At 34.1% G+C, this 14,966-nt stretch overlaps 1 protein-coding gene across 1 annotated transcript in view; it reads right to left on the reverse strand.

Annotated features, from left to right (window-relative positions):
• The window catches only part of LOC120525817 (afadin-like), a 365,848-nt gene that overhangs the window by 337,539 nt on the left and 13,343 nt on the right, over positions 1–14,966 (reverse strand).

Genomic DNA, 14,966 nt, shown 5'->3' on the forward strand with positions numbered 1-14,966 from the left:
GAGAGCCGCAGTGCCTGCAGGTTTTTGTTTGCTGCCTTGCACTCTGTGTTGGCTGGGATTGGCTCCAGTAGACCCCAGTGACCCTGTAATTAGGATATAGCGGGTTGAATAATGGATGGATAAGCCTTTGGGCCAAGATTTTGAGTTCAATGTTAAAACAGCAATGGCTAACATTCACTCATTGCAAATGTGAAACTAAAAGTAGTCATAAATTGACATGGCCTACAATAAATGTCCAGTGTTATCTGACTCAATTACACTTCATTAGCATGTTTATCCAAAATCTGTTCTTCTGTCTCTCTTCTGTGCAAACAGTAAAAAAAGCACACAGAATCAGATTTTCTGTTCAAAATTGAGATCTACACTATGTATTTCAGTTCCAAAAACATGAATGCAGCCATACAGGAGGACACTATGATCAGATATTTGAAGTGTACACTAGTCTTCTCACATCTCATACCTAATTTGGATGCCTGCAGCAAAGACAGTGGAACAAGTGTTTTAATATACAAATCAACTGAGCTACGCAGAGCAAACTTTTTAGGTGCATTCACATATGAAGCAAAAAGAACATATTGTGCTCGCCATGTCTGTCTGTCTGTATGAAACAACTCAGGTACCAGTAGACCAAGTTTGCTGAAATTTGGCACAAGTGTTCCTGGTGGCAAAACAGATCCCCAACACAAGTTAATCAAACGCCAGGAGAGATGCACAAGTCTCGATCCCTGGTACACCAGCTAACTTTTCCTGCCACTTAAGGCAAGTTAATCATAAAAGTAGAAAGAAGAAGAAAGAAAAAAACAAAACACTTTTCAAAAAAATTTAATGTAAGTGGACAGGAGTTTTGTAGTTATCTTTCTCTTTTAGCCCAGTGCACTCAGTATTTACATTAAACTTAAAACAACCTCATGACTGCAATATTTTCAGACCTAGTTGTTCTCTTAATTCTGTGTTCTACCATCTTTATGTTAGTTTCAGTCCCAGAAGTAAACTGCTGCATGCAGAAACAGCACACTCCAGTATATCAGCACAATCAGAACTCCATGGGGCACATCCTTCCACCACACCCACCGATCTCCACCTTATCTTGAGATTACTCCGGTGCTTGCCAAGACAGGCTAAAGCTTCCCTGTGACCTGGATAATCATGTTTCAGTAAATGGATGGTTAGATGGATGGATGGATGGATATTAAAAAATACTTAACAGACTCCGATTACATAAATAAAAAAATAAAATGCCCAAACTTTCAAATTGGTTAACCAAGTCCCCAAACACACCTGAACATTAAGCCATGTGTATAATTTGAAATGTGTTTAAATTCTCCTTTACAAAAATGCAAGATATACAGTTGCAGAAACAAACCATATTTGGAAAGACTACATGGGATATTCCAGGATAAAGTTGAGTATATTGTCTTAGTAGTGTCAACAATTAAGAATATCCATCTTTAACAAAATTTATAACTGGGGCAGAATTTCACTGCATATTGAGATTTTTTTATTCTGCCCCACCATAACCATATAACTTCAACACATTAAATAATTGGTTTCGGCTACTAAAATAATCATTTAAGAAGGTGCACAAAAAAACACTTTCTTTCCTCATACCAAATTTCATAGTTGGTAATAGACTGATTTTGGCTATGGGAAACAAAACACATTTCCTACTACTCCTTGGTAACTGTATTATCAATAGTAAGAGTATTAAAAATAAAATCAGAATTCATCCATACAATAAAAAACACACGCATTTCTTGCATTAAATTGCTTGTTTACAAATACCAGTATATTGCTCTATCAGCATTATAAAACACTGTAAATGTCTACACTGTTTCAATTGAGGATACCGGTATTTATCATTCCATTTAATTCTCAATGTAAACAAAGGGATATGATCCTGACTGCATGCAATTTAACATAAACAACCAGGTGAAAAGAATGGGTAAGAGAAACTACATTTACATGCAAACATGGCTCTCAATTAGGGTTCATGGGAGTCAGAAACCTGTCCTTCTTAGAGACAAGCACACTAATGCATTACATTATACTAGTCTTACTTGATTTTTCAGAGGTAATTCATTACTTTGAAGTAAATTTACATTTTTAATGCTTATATTTCATTTACAGGGATGAGCAAAGTGAATGTCCTGAATAAAAACAATGAAGCTTTTTTTTTAAGGAAAAAAGGTGTTATTGTTTCAGGAACATAGATATGCAATGCCATTGAAATTGGTTGAAACAAGAGTACAAGTCAAAAGCAGCAATATCAATATGACCAATAAGGGCAGTTTTTACTGCCAGCCGATTGTGAAATGCACTATGAATGTTTCCAGGTTATGTGCAGTTTTATTTTTGAAATTGATTTGACCTACTCCTGGTAATTTACAGATTCATTAAATATACATAAAAATTTAGTTAAGTACATAATATGCTTTCTTGCACTGACAAAATAAAATCATGTACCACCATTTCAGTTTTCACCAAAATAATTCCTAGTTTAACGACAGCCATTCCTATATTTATGGGACTGTGGCAATAGGAAGAAAAGTGAACTTTGTCCTCTTATCTTGACATAAAAATACACAAAGATAACATGAGCAAACAATAGTAAAGAAATAGAAAATAAATATTCTTCTCATGAATCAATTAACAAAAACTATTTTAAAAAAGTAACAAATTTTTGAATAAGACTTTAAAAATGCAACCATTTCTATTAACAATTTAGCTATGTGCTCTGAACTGAATGTATAATTGTTATCAGTTCCTCAGAAAGAAAAAAATAATAACTGTAGTGTGGAACAACGAGGGAATGTGCAGTGATCATTCACATAATATAGGCTGAGTTCTGTCCCTGAGACGACTAAGAAAAAAAAATGAATAATCTCTCTGCCTCCGAGAAAGGCAAATGTCATTATTAAAGTAATTTCTATTCCATACTGTCCAATTAAAAAAAAAAAAACTAAATGATAAATTATGGCTAGGATGTGGTCTTTTAAGTTGTTGCCCACTACTGAATCCGGATTTCTCCAAACATTTCGAAAGCCATGACTAAATGTTTTCTAATGGTTTCTAATATTACAGGAAAGAAAACGGTTTTTGACATAGTGATCCTAGTATTGCGAGATTCTGCTTCCAAAGCTGCTCCAAAACACCTATCAGCAGTAATTTCTTGTATTCAGACCACAGCAGGCTTCCAGTTTCATTGCCTTCTTCCGTGTTTTGCCGAGTCTATTTATAATGTAAACATCATACAGCTCATTATTAGATGGCAGTGGTGCAAGCCTGAACTTAATGCTTACAAATCAAATCAATATTTTGACCTTTTGAACTTTGGGGTCCAACTGTCAAACATAAAAACAATACTAAGCAATAGATACATTTATGATGACAGAAACTATGGACACAAGAATGTCAGTAGCGCAGAGCAGAAAATCTACTGCCTAATCCAATCAAATGTACAATTGATATAGAACAAGCATTCTGGTGAATTAATTTCTGGGTGATGTGATGTAATACTGTGTACCTGTTTTAGTTTTTTCAGACTACAAAATTTTGTCATGTGGCAAAATGTAGCATTTTTCAGATAACATCTCCTTTCATTATAGGTTTGTGCAGTGCTTTGAGTATTTTTCATATTTGCACAAGCTGATCTGTCAAAGGAAAAAATAAAAGTCTTAAACTCTCTCAACACTGACGTTTTACTTACTTTATAGGGACTGCCTTATCTAGGCAGGTCATATGCCATACATCATCCATTTCTTAATAGTTACAATGACCATACTCCACCAAGGACTAATCAAATGTTTTGAATTATTTTGCTAGCTATCCTCCAACTTGTGCATTATTAAAACCAGAGACGAAATTATAAAAGCCCAATAAAAGAAGTCATCCTTTGCAAGAAATATATTAACACTGTAAAGATCTGACAGAAAATACTGCATTTATTATTAAATTATGTAAATTAATAAAATAAGTTAGATGGTTAGCAAGACAGGATTTTAGCTTGGAATATGATCATGAAATACACTTGAGAACCGGAGTTAAACACTAAATTAGCTGCGCAGCTGACATTAAAATAAAAAAGCTATTTCATTACTTTACAGCAGTATAATTGTTCCTTATTTTTACATCATCTAGTTGGTGCAATATACAATGCATTAACCATATGGACACAATAATTATATAATAGAAAAGAAATATCTGAAAAAGGGGTAAACTTTTCATATAGATTTCACATTAAGTAGAATGATTCTCACTGTTCTGGCAATTCAAATACATTTAATGTTTTTTTTATGTGGATAAAAATGCATATTACAACAAAGAACAGAACATACTTGCACATATGCTTCTAAGTAATTCAAATATAGAACTCCCACATTGAATAAAATGTAGCCTCTTGGAAGTAATTAGTTGTCTGCATTTAGAACAAATACTGTTAATACAGACTGAGCTGATAGTCATCAGCTGTTTTGCATTACAAATGGCAAAGATGAGAGGAAAATCAATAGTAAGAGGAGCATGATACTTTTAAATGAACAAGCATAAAATAATAGCAATATAGTATCATGAAATTCAAGATTTAAAAGTCTCACATGGTTTAAAATTCACTGCAAGCAAGCAAATTTAGTTTTACATCTCAAGTGTTTTTTTGCGTTTGCCAATAGCAAGGAGATGCATGCATCAAGTTTATGATTTTGTGTTCCTGACATGCACCTGGATCTCCACAATGCTCTGCTCCCCAAAAAAGCTAACCTTATTCACATGAATAACATAAGTTAAAAAAAATATATATACAACTATTTAGAGAAAACAGGCACACATACTTAACTGGGTTATCAGCGGTCAAGAAAAACAGACATGGACATAATGATAAAAGTAAAACTGTAAAGCATAACATAGACAATTGACATAGTACAGAACCAAGCTGCCTAATATAATGTCAGAAATTTGTTCTTGTGTCTAAATGGAAGACCTTTGTGGCTTTTGATCTGAAACAAATACATGAACCCTTTTAAATTCACCTACTACTGAACTTGCTAGTATAAATGCTACCCATCAATATAAACACTTAATTTACTTAATCTGAAGAAAAAAATGGAGTTTTGGAAATGTAATGTCAAGACATGCCAATATTTAAAATTAATGTTTTTAGATTTTATGGTAAGGGGTCCAAATTAAATAGGCTCTAAACAGATTCTTCAACAAGTTAATTGCCGATTTTGGAATGTAATTAACACCTTGTTTACTAAATAAAGTGCATTAACATAAAATGAAAAGGAGTGAGCTGAACTGCAAAATAACATCACTGAAGGGAATGACTTCTGGCTTCTGTGTACAGTACCCTGATCTCTAAGTTATTTCCATCACTGGGATTTGCCTTTAATTAACAAGCATTAGAAATTTCAGTTTATAAACAGTACATTTTGTGTTTTTGTATGTCTCTGATCTCTATGCGCTCTCATACATCATATAACGCAAATTAAAAAGAAAATTAATTACACTAGAAAATTACACTGCATTATATTTTTTACATGTCAACAATGACAGACTGTATAATGCAAGCAGAATCTGAAATGCACAGAGGTACTATAAACACAAATCACAGTCAATAGCTATAAACACAAGTCAGTCAATAATTTAAAAAAATGTAATAAAAATTTGTAAATTGAGTCTGGCCATACACAAATGCTCAGAATACTCTATAGGAAGATTTATTTTCCCCATGAGAAGGAATGCAAGCTAGAGCAAAGACCATATTTGATCTCAGCATTCCTCTACTGTCAGCTTGGAAAGGAGTGGTTAATGGTATTTGATCTTGAAAGCAAATTTAAAACTGTCTTGTCAACTAGCAGAGAAGCACACTGTACTGTTTCAAATTGTTTATAGTTCTTATTTTTCTTTTGCATAGTTAGCCTAATAATATTGTCACCCATGTTATTTTTGAAAATAATTTTATTAAGTCATGTTCAGTTCAATAAATTACAGTCAGATAATAGCACAGAAAAGCAGACTGAAAGGGAAAAGCAAAAGTTTACTTATCTTTATTTTGGTTATAGCATTGCTTATAGGACATGGTTTTTGATTGTGAAATGAAAGCAGTTACATCATTTTATCTTTGTTTTAGTAATGAAAGAAGAAAACAATAAAACTACTCTTCAGAATAATACCAGAGCTTTTACAGGAAGCTTTTCTTTTGTCTGAAATTAAATTGCATTTAAATCCATTTATTTCCCAGCAATATTTTCCACCACCTAACATATGACCTGATGAAAATTATAACTTCATCTACTTGAAATTGAGACACTGGTTTGACCTACAACACTGTAAAAAACAAATTCACTAGTGTGAATTCATTTGTTATATTGCATGTTTCATATCATTATAAGGATCATGTTGGAAATCATAGTTTCTAATGTCTATTATAGTAGTTAAGAGTTGTATGGGTGGGGGTTGACTTGACTTGAACTTCAGTCAGTTAGTCAGTCATAGTCTTGTAAAATTTGACAATAGACTTCGACTATTGTTTGATTTTAATAAATTCAATAAAATGTTTAAAAAAGTTATGTGTGTGTTTGAAAAAGATGCTAAGCATTAATTAAGATTTGAGTCACAAAGGGATAATCCCATTCAGGCAGTAGTATATAAAGCATATGAAGAGTTTTTGCCTTGCAAAAATCTGCAGATTCTTGAAATTTTCAAATGTTGCTAAAATATGAAAAATACCCATCTTTATCTTATCTTTACATCTTTATCTATAATACAAGACTACATTCTCGAGAAAATATTTAAAGTTACACATTGATTATTTATCAGCCGATACCCTGAATTCTAAAGTATTTGAAACTCCATACAATACCATCTAATTAAACCCTTTTCTGCCAAAATAATAAGCCTTTGGACTGATTACTACTACTTTACTCCTTGCAGATTCCATCCTACTCATTTCCAAGATACTGCTTTTCAATTGCCATTCTGCCACACAGTGCCAATGGAGTTGAACTTTAACTTGAATAAGGTCAGCACTTTGAGACTCTTGAACCACCCCAATATGGCTCTGGCTCTCTACCTGATATCACTAACCAAGGTTATGTATTTTATGCTTTCAACATTTTCAGATACTGGAATATATTGTATCTATTTATCCTATAGCTCTAATACTACATACACCAAGACCATGCTGGTAAGAGGTACCCGTAAGGCATGTTGCTGCAAATATGATACTGTACTTCACTACAAGCAATGTTAATTTTGGGGCACAATGTTAGGCTTGTATTATTGATGACAATTTGAATTATGGCCAAACTTCACAACATACCTTTTTCAATATAAACACAATTCACTCTCATGCTTTCTGGCAAACTCTAGAAGGGCCAGAAGATGATTTTGCTTGTAAAACAGTTTCTTTCTGGGCGGCACAGTAGTGCTGCTGCCTTGCAGTAGGGAGACCTGGGTTCGCTTCCCCAGTCCTCCCTGCGTGGAGTTTGCATGTTCTCCCCGTGTCTGCGTGGGTTTCCTCCAGGTGCTCCAGTTTCATCCCACAGTCCAAAAACCATGCAGGTTAGGTGCATTGGCAATCCTAAATTGTCCCTAGTGTGTGCTTGGTGTGGGTGTGGGTGTGTGCCCTGCGGTGGGATGGCGCCCTGCCCGGTGTGTTCCTGCCTTGGACCCTGTGCTGGCTAGGATTGGCTCAGCAGACCACCATGACCCTGTGTTAGGATATAGCGGGTGGGAAGATGACTGACTTCTGCCAACCCATCACTGTAGGCCTTTCAAAGTGAATGCTAGCTTCCCAGTAATTTCCTTCACCAGTCTGCTTGCTGGATGTTGAGGTTTAGCAGACAATCCTTTTGTAGGAAGGGTCTGGACTATGCAATACTGAATCTACTTCATGATTAATGATCCAAAAGTGCTGAATGGGAGATCTAAATACCTAGATTTATTTGAGTAGTGTTCTCCTAATCATCACACTTTAATCATTTTATCTTCATATGTTCTATAGTCTTCACTTTCACACCTTTCCTTCAGATACACTGTGCAACCAATATTTTTAAATAGACTATTTTTAATCCAAAAAATGTCACAGAGTTTTAATGGTGCAAAGGCCCAGGCCAGTTATATACTCATTTGGACTATTTCTTTCATATGAAAATGAAAGACTTTGAAATTAATACTTATGCAAAAAGCATGCCTCTGCTTCTGCCCCAAAAACATCAGCGGACGATTATTTTGTCTTTAAAACATTGTTCTTAAGTATGAAAGTTTGCATTTGAAAATACAGACTGGTTAAACAAGTGCAAGTATCACTTATAATTCACAAACATTTATAAACCTTTAAAGAGTCTGAAAATTTTTACAAGTAACTATACAGTACATTTATTTGTCTAAGTTGCACTAAAGCAGGGCAGTGATGAAGTAAAAATAAAACTATTACATAAAATTAGATTCAGAATATACCAATACAAATGTGATTTGATATACAGTATATGTTAGTGCTGTGAATTCAAGTAAGTTTATACAAGAACTGCCTTAGTAACCTATAGAGATGGACTATACAAAACTAATACAAACATAACTTGCCAGTGATCCAGCTACAGAAGATTACAACATTAATGTATTGTATACTAACATAACTTGCCGGTGATCCAGTTACAGAAGATTACAACATTAATGTATTGTATATTATTTTTTCTTCATAATAAATCAGACATAAACCTGTAATGCAACAGTAGATTTAATTTTAAAGAAATCCCTAAAGGGATATCCAAATGCAAATGAACAACTGTATCCAAATAACTGCAAGTAGATCTATATCGAACAGTTCCAACTTGCAATTCATTCTTTATATCTGAAATACTGTTCTGTATTCATATTTATGTGCCAGACATGACAAAATGTAGTACCAGTTGACACTTGCAAACTTATACAAAATTTAAAAAGGCAGCAAATATTTAAATAACTTTTTAAGCTTATTGGAAAAGAAGTTATATTTATATGAGTCTCTTCTTCCTTAGGTGTGCATAAACAGAATACTTATCAGTGTAAGTAAAATATGACATATTTGCTATAAAACGGTAGAGAAGTCCAAATGACATTGCAAACACACACAGGTGGAGAGTAGTGAAAACTAAGATGCTGCCAGACAGGTTTACAGCTTGTTCCAACTCACCAGTTTCACTTTGCATGTAAATTGAACTGCTACAGCCAATGAGCGTGCAAAATATCCTAGCAATAAGCCTTTGTTTACTATTTTTGGCCTCTCGGTCATGCAGCAAAGAATCATGGGGCAATCACACAGGCAACTTTGACTTTCTATAAACTTAAGACATTATACAAAGAAGGTAAGCACACTAAAAACACAAGTCCCTCGCATAACAAAAAATAAAGTTAAAATTCTGTACAAAGAATTGTCTCTCTACTGAGAGAATAAAGATTCTTTAGTATAAAGAATGCTTAAATATTTAAAATGTGCATAGACAGCTGTCACACAGTGACCAAACCAAGTTAGCATATTAATAGAAGTGATAGCATATGTTCATGTTAAATACCTCTAAGCAAGAATACTCATTTTTCTGTAGAATGTTGTAAAACTATCAGGTAAAAAAATGGCAATGCTAGTGATTCAGCAAAATAAATAAATGTTAAGTGAAGACAGTAAAGCCACGTAAGAGGTTATTTTCTGCTTCAGAGCTGTGCTTGAGATAGTAAGACCTAACTCCCTTATCTGGCTCCATGGTTTAGCCCATACAGAGCAGTGACACAAGTGCCAGATCATCCTAAAAACTAGGTTTTTACCAATCATAAGTACTTGTACAATTATATTATCTTTATGCGGTACCATTATCTCTTACTTAACATCTAATCTTTTTGTGCCTACTTAGCTTTTTCTTTACTGCTTTCTAAAACTTTAAAAGGTCAATGTTCAAAGAGTAGAACAGACAGATGCTTTGATACCAATAGTGTAGGTTAACCGTGAGTAGAATTCAGGCTGGGAGGGGATCAGGATATGGTCTCAGTCTCCAGTGTTCTTAATGACAGTTTCAATTGTTCTCACAATTTGGTTAGTTTTGTTGGCTGATATATTTAACAGAGAAAATATAAAATTGGCCTTACATAGTTATTATGAACCATGACACACATCTTTCAAACCACAAAACAATGGAAGTGTAACATTATTTTGAACCTTAAAAAAACCTCACTCTGTTCCAGTGTAGTGCTGAAGTGTCACCAGCTGTACTCGGGTCCCAATCCAGGTGGTTCATGGTGTGGTCACTGCATGCTCTCAACCTATTTCTCCTCTTAAAAAGTTATAAGAAAATAAAACCAAAATCAAGCTACTTCTTGAACATACTGTTTATAATTATAAAGAATTTAATTACAATGCAAAGGGATAAATTACAATTCAAGCTCTCTGTTTCACTCTAACCAAATCATTTAAGTCAAATGCAAATAAACTAAATAAGCATCTATAAAGTGAAATAAAATAAAGTTACACTTCACATTTGAGAAACCACAAATACAAATTTAATTTGACTAAAATAAGTAAATTTTTCTAAAAACCTATATATAAAAATTGTTTTATTCTCTCAAGACAGAAGGTTCTTTCATGTGGTACTGGGGATAGTCAATTTAATCAGTTTTACATTTCATGTAGTATTATGAATTGCACAAACGTTTCCCTAAAGACTAAAGATGCTTATTATATGTGAAGAACAGCATTCCTCGTCATCTCTCAAGAGTTTGAGAAAGAAAAAAAAATAATAAGGATAAGAAGGCAATCATTAGACAGGAAGGATGTGAAATCAGGAAAAGGAACTCAACAACAAAGTACTAAAAATGAGCTTAGAAAATGAATGAATAGCTGGATACAAAAAAACCACAGTGAACTTCAATATTAGTATTTTTGAATAAGACTGTACTGCAATATATTGTTAAGGCTTTTAATACCTATTTAAATAATTGCTTAAATATTTAATTCAATCAAAATTGGCAAACTACCAAAATGTAATACTTGTTCACAGGAGTTCAATAACACAGTTTGACAAATGCAATGCTTAACCTCTGCAAAATTAAATCCACTGCCTTCATGTTATGAAACCGTCTGGCGATTACATTCGTTAAATTTTGAAATGGACCATTTTTTTGGGTTTCTACTTTAATGAACTGAACATTAGCTTTTACAAAATGATGTGTTGACATTGTTCATAGAATTAATGTCAAATGTTCTGCTTTTCTGTAATTTGTTTTGGCATGATCTTTTCAAAACACACCAGCTGCCCAAGAGAAATGTAATGGCATTTTTAAATTTAAATTTAATAGAATCTTTCGTTAAAGTGCACACCATTAATACTGTAATAAGCAATCTCAATGCACGTAGAAAATCTAGGCAATACGGTATAAACACCGATAATCTAATTAAAATTACTATTTTAGAGGAACGATGTATTAAAACTATAAAAACAGATCACAGATTAAACAAAAATACACACAGAGCGCGCTAATAAAAATAATTTAGTTCCTGTTACAAATATCAATAATGCATATAGTACTCATCTCTGGCCACATGAAACATTTAATATGGCACTATTAAATGTTAGAGCTTTAACTAACAAGACGTTTTTTATCAATGATCTTATTAGTGATAAAAAAATAGATTTTATTGCACTAAGTGAAATGTGGCTTAACTCAGACGGCGTGGCTGTTTTAATCGAATCTGGGCGTCCGGATTACAGTTTTACTCGTGCAGATCGCCAAGGAAAAAGAGGCGGGGGCTTGGCAAACATTTACTCAAGCCGATTAAAATGTAAAGATGTCAGTTTTGGTAAGTTCAAGTCCTTTGAGTATCTTGCCGTTGTTATCCATGAAGATTCTCGAGTTCTAGTATTATCCGTGTATAGACCTCCAAAATTCAACACGTCTTTTTTTGAGGAATTCTCTGACTTAATGTCAATTTTAATTACGAACTATGACACACTCCTAATAGTTGGCGACTTTAATTTTCATATAGATAATCAGTGTGACCTAAAAGTAAAAGAAGTTATGAATCTCCTGGACTCTTTTGATTTGAGACAGCTCGTTCAACAGCCTACACATAAAGCAGGTCATACGTTAGACTTAGTGATTACTAAAGGACTGAAAGTTGATATAAAACAAATAATTGATATCGGTCTATCAGACCATTTTCTTCTACTTTTTAATATAGAAATATTGATAAAACACCCATGAGAAGCATATTGTTAAAAACTTCTTTGACTCAGCAGCAGCTTTAAAACTTACAAACATTCTAAGCAATCAGTCCGTTTATAGTCCCAACTATAATAGCAAGGATAATGTAAATAAAGGTGGAAAGATTTAATACTAAAGTGAGAGCTGCTGTTGACATAGTTGCACCTGAAAAGACAGTTAAAAATCTTCTAGCATTGTTATACCATGGAAGACCCAAAGAGTGTCTGATTTAAAGAGAACATGCCATAGAGCTGAGCGTAAATGGAGGAAGACTAAACTAACTATCCACTATGAAATATTAAAAGTTAAAATAACAGAATACAATAACACTGTCCGTCTTGAGAGGCTGCTATTTCTCTAAGATTATAAATAACAATGCTAGTAATCCCAGAGTCTTATTTTCTACAATTGATCATCTACTAAACCCAGGTAACTCAAAGGAATGCCTCCTAAGTACTTCCAGTAAAACCTGTGAGGCTATTGCTGTATTTTTCAATCAAAAAATTAATGATATTAGAAATAACATAGTATATCTCCCCAACACTAAGGATCCTCCTAAACCCCAGCATTCCGTTATAAACAAATTAAACTCTTTCACTAGGATAGATTTACCTAATTTACAAAAATATCTCAATTAAAACCCTCCACCTGCGTCCTTGACCCAATACCAACAAATTATTTCAAAGAAGTATCAGGCGTGCTAATTGATAATGTTCTTGACATAGTAAATTGTCATTAGATACGGGGTCTTCCCAGACTGTCTTAAGACTGCTGTAGTTAAACCCCTACTTAAGAAACATAATCTTGACCCTCGCTCTTGAAAATTTTAGACCCATCTCTAACCTGCCTTTCTTAAGTAAAATTCTGGAGAAGGCAGTCATTATGCAGTTAAATGACCACCTAAATAAACATGCTATTCTTGATAAATTTCAGTCGGGTTTTAGAACAAATCACAGCACAGAAACTGCACTCGTTAAAGTAGTAAATGATTTGGGTGAATGCAGACAGAGGCCATTTATCTGTTCTCATCCTCTTAGATCTGAGTGCTGCATTTGACACCATTGATCATAATATTCTTAGAAATCGCCTTAGTCAATGGGTGGGCCTCTCTGGCAGTGTCTTAAATTGGTTTGAATCCTACCTGACAGGGAGAAAATTCTTTGTTAGTTGTGGTAATTACAACTCAAAGACACATGATATCCAATGGTGTTCCACAAGGCTCTATCCTGGGTCCGCTGTTATTCTCAATCTACATGCTTCCGTTAGGTCAGATTATCTCAGGGCACAACGTGAGCTACCACAGCTATGCTGATGACACACAGCTGTACTTATCAATAGCACCTGATGACCCGATTCTCTTGATTCACTAACACAATGTCTGACTTGTATCTCAGAATGGATGAATAGTAACTTTCTCAAGTTAAATAAAGAAAACTGAAATCTTAGTGATTGGCAATAATGGATACAATGAGGCTATTAGAAATAAACTGGATACATTAGGATTAAAAGTCAAGACGGAGGTAAAAAGCTTAGGGGTAATTGTTGACTGTAATCTGAATTTTAAATCGCATATTAATCAGATCACTAGGACAGCATTTTTCACTTAAGAAACATAGTAAAGTTAGACCTCTTATATCACTGAAAGATGCTGAGAAATTAGTTCACGCGTTTGTTTTCAGTCGACTAGATTACTGTAACGCACTCCTCTCAGGACTACCCAAAAAGACATAAATCGTTTGCAACTAGTGCAGAATGCAGCTGCTAGAATCCTAACTAGGAAAAGAAAATCCGAACACATTTCTCCAGTTTTGATGTCACTACACTGGTTACCTGTGTCATTCAGGATTGACTTTAAAATTCTGCTTATGGTTTATAAAGCCTTAAATAATCTCGCCCATCTTATATATCGGAATGTCTGACACCTTATATTCCAAATCGTAACCTCAGATCCTCAAATGAGTGTCTCCTTAGAATTCCAAGAACAAAACTTAAAAGTGGCGAGGCAGCCTTCTGCTGTTATGCACCTAAAATCTAGAATAGCCTGCCAATAGGAATTCGCCAGGCTGATACAGTAGAGCACTTTAAAACACTGCTGAAAACACATTACTTTAACATGGCCTTTTATAACTTCACTTAATCAAAATCCTGATACTCTGTATATCCAACTCATTATAATAACATAACTATTCATGGTGGCTCTAAAATCCGTACTAACCTCTACTCTCTCTTCTGTTTCTTTTTCCGGTATCAATCTACTCAAAGCACCGTGATGTTCCAACAATGATGGATGGATTAAAAGCCAGAAGTCTGTATGACCATCAACATCAAGTGACTCAGTGTGAACCCTAACTACAAAGAGGACTATTTCATTTATGTTAGGTAGAATGCCCAGAGGAGACTGGGCGGTCCCGTGGCCTGGAACCCCTGCAGATTTTTTTTTTTCTGTTTTTTCTGTCCACCCAGGCCATCGGATCTTACTCTTTTTCTATGTTAACTAATGTCTTATTTTAATTTCTTATTTTGTCTTTTATTTTTCTTTTCTTCATTATGTAAAGCACTTTGAGCTACTTTTTGTATGAAAATGTGCTATATAAATAAATGCTGTTGTTGTCGTTGTTGTTGTTGGTTCATGGTAAACATAATATTAAGGTGATGTTTAACAGAACAGAAGGGGAGGGGCAGTGGTTACCCCTTCAAAATACTGTTGCAAAAACAGACATGTCAGGCACCAAGAGCATAATCTA

The sequence above is a fragment of the Polypterus senegalus genome, chromosome 3 (genome assembly GCF_016835505.1).
Source record: "Polypterus senegalus isolate Bchr_013 chromosome 3, ASM1683550v1, whole genome shotgun sequence".
Classification (NCBI taxonomy): Eukaryota; Metazoa; Chordata; class Cladistia; order Polypteriformes; family Polypteridae; genus Polypterus; species Polypterus senegalus.